This window comes from Rhinopithecus roxellana, chromosome 5 (genome assembly GCF_007565055.1).
Source record: "Rhinopithecus roxellana isolate Shanxi Qingling chromosome 5, ASM756505v1, whole genome shotgun sequence".
Taxonomy (NCBI): Eukaryota; Metazoa; Chordata; class Mammalia; order Primates; family Cercopithecidae; genus Rhinopithecus; species Rhinopithecus roxellana.
In genome coordinates, this window is record NC_044553.1 from 64168306 (window position 1) to 64175575 (window position 7270).

A 7270-nucleotide genomic window follows, 5' to 3' on the forward strand; every position below is an offset into this window, starting at 1 on the left:
ATAATAATGATGTTTCACAGTTGCTTACCACTTGATGCTTTTCTCTAATGATGAACTATTTTAAATATATCCAAAAAAACACAACACCTAGATTGGGTAGCTACCCACCACCTAGATTGAACACATGTTAACATTTACCATATTCATTTTAGATTTAAAAAATTACTGAGACAGTTGTAGTGTCCTTTGTATTCTTCCCTGATCCCATTCCCCTTCCTCCTCCTCAGAGGTATGGATTATTCCATATGTGTACATTTTTCATCCGAGCTTAGGACTTTTACTGGTATGTGTATATTCAATAAACAATTCATAGTATTTTTGTGTGCTTAAAATTTACATCAATACTGATATGATTTGGCTCTGTGTTCCCACCCAGGTCTCACCTTGAATTGTAATGATCTGCACATGTCAAGGGTGGGACCAGGTGGAGGTAATTGGATCATGGGGGTTGTTTTCCCCATGCTGTTCTCGTGATAGTGAGTGAGTTCTCACGAGATCTGATGGTTTTATAAGGGACTTCCCTCCCCCACCCCCAACCCTCCTTGACACTCATTCTCTCGCCTGCTGCCCTGCGAAGAAGTGCCTTCCACCATGATTGTAAAGTTTCCTGAGTCCTCCTCAGCCATGCGGAACTGTGAGTCAATTAAACCTCTTTTCCTTATAAATTACCCAGTCTTGGGTATTTCTTCACAGCAGTGTGAGAACAGACTAATACAAATACTTTACACATTCTACAACTTTTTCTCTCAGTATTTTGTATTCAAGATTTATCCATATTGATACTTGTAAGATCTAGTTCATTTTATCTACTGCATAATATTCCATTGCATGAATGAATCATGTTTTTTATTTTTATTTTTATTTTTTTAGTAGAGATGGGTTTTTAAACATTAAGACCTTTATTAACAGGTGCTTGGAGTTTGTTGATTTCTTTGAAAAAATCAAGTTGTGAACTTTTATTACAAATTAAAAATGAAATTAAAAATCTCAACTTGACTAGCTATGAAACAATTTAAAAACCTTTAAAGACGTATTGAGAAAAACCAGGCTTTAAAAACAAACAAACAAAAAAACCACGTTTGTTATTACCAAAAAGAGATATCTTTGGGTAAAATTAATAACCCAATGCTGCATAGATAATGCAGATAGTTGTATTTATCTGGTCAACGGGCAAAAAGCAAGCACTTAAAGTCTTCGGCTCTAATCTTTTGTTCATTTCTTATTGCTGGAATTTCATATTCTTGTTGGATGACTACACTGGATGATGGTAGAGATGGTAAGCAGGCATTTACTCAGCCCCGCCCTGCTCAGCCTCCGGAGCGGACGGATTCTCAGCTGGTGGATGGGCTGCTTTGGTCTCTTCGCCATCTTGTGGTTTAGGGTTTTCTGAGCGTCTGTGTCGGTAATTGAAGTTGCGGAGGTACCGACGTTGAGGTGACTGCTGACTTTGGGTGTCACCTCCTTGATTTTCTTTATCCCCTTCATTGCCGTCCTCTCTAGGCTGTCTTTGGCGAGGAGGGCCCCTGCGGAACGGTGGTCTATATCCCCGATACATACTCTGCCTCACTAGTCTACCTTGTTCTCCTGCACCCTGGTTGTCAGCGCCCTCCATCACTCCTTCGTGCACGGGAGGGTTGGAATACTGTGGTCGACGCCCATAGGGTCTCTGCATGGAGTCAGGTGGGAACATTTGCCTGCGGTAGGGCCGGCGTTGTTGGGCCTGGCCTTCGGGAGCACTCTCTGATCCCTCGTTTTTTTCCCCACTCGATTCTGGTAATTTTGCTGGTAATTGCGTGGAGGACCCCAACGACGTGGACAGCGTCTATAATGGTTACAGTCTGCTGCATATTTACTGCCTTGAACTGGAACACCACCAGGACCTGTAACGGGTGCTGCCTCCGCACCCTTTTCTCCTTCAACAACATCAAACTCCACAGTTTCTGCATCTCCTACACTGCGAAGGTACTTCCTGGGGGGTTATTCTTTATGGCAGTCTGGGGTACAAATACATCTTCCTTGGTGTCATTCCTGTTGGTGAAACCGTATCTGTTCCTTACGTTGAACCATTTTACTGTTCCCACAACCTTCGTTGCGATACCGCTCCCTGTACCGCTCGCTGCCCGTGGTGCCAGGCTTGGTGGCCGAGGCGCTGAGGGCGGGGGCGGCGGGCGGCTGCTGGGTCTCAGCCTTGCTGCTCATGGTTGAAATGATGGTGACTGGGGCCGGCTGCGGCAGCTGCGGCTGCTCCCGGGGTGTGATGGTAATTAGGCCGGCGGAGGCGATGGGGTTGCGCAGGGCTCTCTGGTCTGCTCTCAGCTCCCGCTACCGATGGAACTCGAGATGGGGTTTTACCATGTTGGCCAGACTGGTCTGAAACTCCCGACTCAAAGTGATCTGCCCGCCTCAGCCTCCCAAATTGCTGGGATTATAGGCACAAGCCACCGTGCCCAGCCATCGTGATTTCTTTCTTCATTCTCCTGCTGATGGACATGTCGGTTGCTTCAAATTTTTCACGGTTACAAAACAATGCTCCAATGAGCGTCCTTGTATGCCTCTTCAGGCACATGTCAGGAGTCCTGGGCTGTGTGTAACTTCAGTGTTCACGTGATTCCACATGGTCTCACGTTTAATCCTCATAGAGTCCCAGTACGTTTCATTGACTAGGTGTAATTATCCTGTGATAGATATGAGGCAGTTCATAGACATTAGAACTCACCCAAGGCAAGTCAACCAGCTTAATGAGGTGCTAACGTGTATTCCCTTAGTCCAACATCAACGGATATGGTTCAAGTGATGGCCCTGGAACTTTCCAGTTGCACAATTTGAGGCAAGTTACTTATACTTGCCGAGCCTCAGTTTCTTGTAGCACTAGGAATTATACCATTTGTTTTGTACTGTTGTTGTAAAGATTAAATCAATGTGTATAAAAAGCATCCAGCCCAGATTCTAGCATGTGGCAAGTGTATATTCCATATTATTTGAAACTAAGAATGATAAATGCTCAGAAATATTTTTAATAAAAGTAATGGATTGTATGGGCATTTAATTCCCCAAATGTGACATTGTTTTTCCATTTTCCCCCCACTATTCTGAAACAAGCATAATTGTATATAACTAGTTCCTCAGGATTGTACAGTATACCAGCTTCTGTGACAGAAGAATGTGAACTAGAAACAAAGGCCACTAGAGCAGAAGCCATCTGACTCTTTCTTTTATAAGAACGTGCATTTGATAACTAATATTCACATGCCAAAGAAGGACTTTGCATGCCACCAGAACACAAACACATCTACATAGAAAAAAAAAAAAACTCGTTTTCCCTTACTATTTGTGAGCATCTCTTTGGAATTTGGTTTTCCTCATCTGCACAACCGATCTTTGTTCAAGAATCTCTGTTCAAGTATATGCAAGTGTATTTGAATGTATAAAATGCCCCATGGGGCCCCTAAGTATAGATCAGTATAGATCATTCAAACTAATTTTATTCAATGACACTTGCTCTCAAGTTTCTTGTTCTGATGTTGTTTAAATGTGTCAAGATCCTTTCAAGCAAGGCTTGGATTTCCCACTTTCCTGAAATGTGCTTGGGGGAGGGTGGACATGTAATAACAGTAGACAGAGGTCAGATTTCAGAATTAGACAACTTGGGTTTGCCATATGTAAGCTGTGAGGCCGATGGTGAATTACATCACCTCTGAGCTTACCACCTCACCTGACAAATGAGTGCAGAAATACCTGCTTCGTGAGGCTGTGGCAAAGATTTGATGAGGTCCTGTACACAAAACATGAACTCTACAAATATTAGCCTCCCTCCTCTTCCTCCTCGCCTGCTAAACTTAAGGCTACTGCCCTCTATACCAAAATTCAAAATGGCAGATTCTTTTCTTCTCCCTCTAAAGGCTTTGGATGCAGCAGCTTGTCATTTCTTCTTTACCACCAACACTTGGAAAGAGGAGGCTGTATCACTGGCAGTATTCTTTCTTTCCCAACTGTGCCAATTTCTCTGCAAACCATCAGCCCTTTATTTTGTGGCTGAGTTTTATAATTTACCAGTTGATGTGGGTATTTACCATCCTTGGAAACAGCCCAGGGATGCTTTTCTCTGGGGGTTTATCAAAACTGCTGAATTTGAACTCTTTTTGCCAAAGCCCCTTATATAGGATTTGGAGTGGGTTTGTGGGTTGGCAGATGCTATCATAGCAGGAGACATCTGTCCATAAAATGAGGGCTCCACTGAATATGCCAGCGTGATGTGCCCATGCACCACCAGAGGGGACACCCAGCAGAGACTGACAGGTCAGGTACAACACAGCCCCTCCCTGTTCTGTCAGGTGACGCTGCAGCAGACGCAATGGAGCCCTTGGTAATCAGTCAAGGTGTCAATCCAGATGGCCTGTGATGGAGGGATGGGGGCTATAGGAGGGCAGGTGGGTAATGAAGCTCTCACAGCTCTCTCCCATGCATGGTTAATGCATGAGGCGACATTCAATCACCTCCCAGCACAGCAGTTGCGTACAGGAGAGCGGCTAACTGTGCACCTAACTACATCCCTACCCATACTGCTGGAGTCAGGCTGTAGCTGGACAGTGGCCTTGGACTGTTTCCCAGCACGTTATTTCCGATGGGGCCAGAGAAGATTTCCCAGGGACTGGATTAAATTAGCTGGCATTCTTCCCTCACACAGAAGGACATGGCAGCAGAGCTGCTCGGCTTCTGTCTCGTGTTGAGTGATGGCACAGGAGGTATCACTTTCAATCCTATACGACGCTGGAAAAGGCTGGTGTACAGGAGGGATATCAGGCATGAGGAACTGGGCCAGGATAAGAATAAGATTGGCAGGAGCACTCTTATTAGGCCAAGGTTGGGTACAAGAACCCAGGGAAGGCAGAGAGGCAGAAGCCATGTGAGGCAGAGAAGCATTTCACAAGTAATATGCTAACAAGAGTTGGCTGCAATGACTGCCTTTGAACAGGGTACCTACCTTGGTCCTGCCTGGAGGCTGTCCACCATCCAAGCAGCCATCCATCCATTGCTCCTGGCCTGCAAGGGACCTAGCTGACTCCTCTCCTCCAGCTCTAGAGGTCTCTACACCCACCTGGGAGTGAGGTACAGTTTGGTGCCATCAAGGGAGGTGGGAACTAGAAAGAATGCCCCATCTTCTTGGGCTTCTTTTCTTTCTGATTTGTTTTCTGAGGTCAGAGCTAGGAATAGTTAACAGAGAGAATGCTATTCCAGGATCAGGGGACAGTGAAAAATTCCAGTGATAAGGAAAAACATCTATGCAGGGAGTTGCATGCAGTTTAGCAAGGTCTGGGCATGTGATTAGTGATGTCAAAGTTCACGTGTCCCAAACAATTCCTCGTTACGTGACTTCCCCCAGGTCTTCTCCACTCCTCAGTCCTTCTTACCTGGGGAGGAGTAAATGGAACTCCATCCTCCTAGCCTTCTAGTAACCCATGCCAAACCCTTTAAAGTCATCCTGACTCCTCACAAACCCCATATTTAATCTCTCAGCAAGTTTTGTTGCTCCTGCTTCACAAATTCCACCATCTAGCTCTAAACCAGCAGCCATTGTCTTCCTGCTGGTCTCCCTGCCTCCAGTGGTTCCCTCAAATCCACTGTCCAATCTGCCTCCTAAGTGATCTTCCAGAACATGTCACTTCCCTTTTAAGATCCCTCTAGTGGTTCTCTGCAGTTTTTTTCTTTTCTTTTTGAGACAGGGTCTCTCTCTGTCCCCCAGGCTGCAGTGCAGTGGTGCAAACACAGCTCACTGCAGCCTCGATCTCCCAGGCTCAAGCTATCCGCCCACCTGTCCCCCAAGTAGCTGGGACTACAGATGGCCATCACATCTGGCTAATTTTTTTGTAGAGACGAGGTTTTGCCATGTTGCCGAGGCTGGTCTTGAACTCCTGGGTTCAAGTAATTCGCCCACATCGGCCTCCCAAAGTGCTGGGATTACAGGTGTGAGCCACCATGCCTGGCCGTCTGTCCTCTATAGGATAAAATGAAATCTCCTTTATATGGCTCTTAATGCCTCTTGTGATATGACCCCTTCTTACTTTCCAGTCTCCTCCTTCAACATTGGCCCTACCTTTGCCCCAGTAAACACAGCCCAGACCATTTATTTTTTCATTTTATTAATAAGCCATTCATCAAATATTTATTGAGTGATTACTAAGTGCCAGACCCTGTTGTGGGTACTGGAAATGCAGCAATGCAATAAACAAAATGAATTATCTGCCCTCAAAAAGCTTAGATTCTCTATGGGTTGGGGGAAGTAGGACAGAAGTATTTAAACAGACAAATGCATGGTACATCCGATAAGGGCTAGAGGAGATAAAGCGGCACAGGAGAATGATTGGTAGAGGTTTCTGGTATTCATCCATATTCAGTTGTTCCTTCCCTCCAGACTGCGACATAGGAGGGTCACCCTTCCCTATGCCCCTCACCCCTTGCAGTTAGATAGAGACATGTGGTTAGTTCTTCCAGTGGGTTGTGGCCTTCGTTAGTGCAAGATATTCCAGCATTCACTTTCCCTGCAGGAACCAAGGAGACCATGTGTACCAGTACCAATAGCTACAAGATGGCAGAGCCTCCTTCAGCCTGGATGGCAGAGTTGCTGCTTGGAGGATAGTGGTGCTGGCAAGTTGGTCAGCCTGCAGCAGAACTTGGGAGAGGGACGATAACAACCTAACTGGAGGCAGTGTGTACTAGGCTGCCTAGAGAAATACCTGAGACTAGGTAATTTATAAGAAAAGAGGTTTAATTGGCTCATGGTTCTGCAGGCTATACAGGAAGCGCAGCAGCATATGTTTCTGGTGTGAGGGGCGGGGGGGCTCAGGAAACTTCTAAGCCTGGCAGAAGGCAAAGGGGGAGCAGGCCTATCACATGGTGAGAATGGAAGCAAGAAAGAGCATGGTGGGGCGGGGAGGTGCCACACGCTTTTATATGACCATATCTTGCGAGGACTCACTCACTATCACAAGGACAGTACCAAGAGGATGGTGCTAAACCATTCCTGAGAAACCATCCCCACAATACGACCACCTCCCACCAGGCCCCACCTCCAAAAGTGGGAATCACATTTCAACGTGAGATTTAGGCGGGGACAAATATTCGGACTAGATTACAGTGGCAGTGAGGATGGAGCGGGAGGGGGCCAGGATCAAAAACTCTTTTAGGAAGTAGGACTTATAGCAGAATAACCCAGGGGTTAAGGATGAGACAGGAGGCTGGGATGAGTCCCTGGATGGGTGCCTGGGTGACCTAA

General features: G+C 45.9%; 1 pseudogene; it reads right to left on the minus strand.

Annotated features, from left to right (window-relative positions):
• Positions 1-1288: 1288 nt before the first annotated feature.
• On the minus strand, positions 1289-2298 carry LOC104670861 (annotated as a pseudogene).
• Between the last annotated feature and the right edge of the window lie 4972 nt (positions 2299-7270).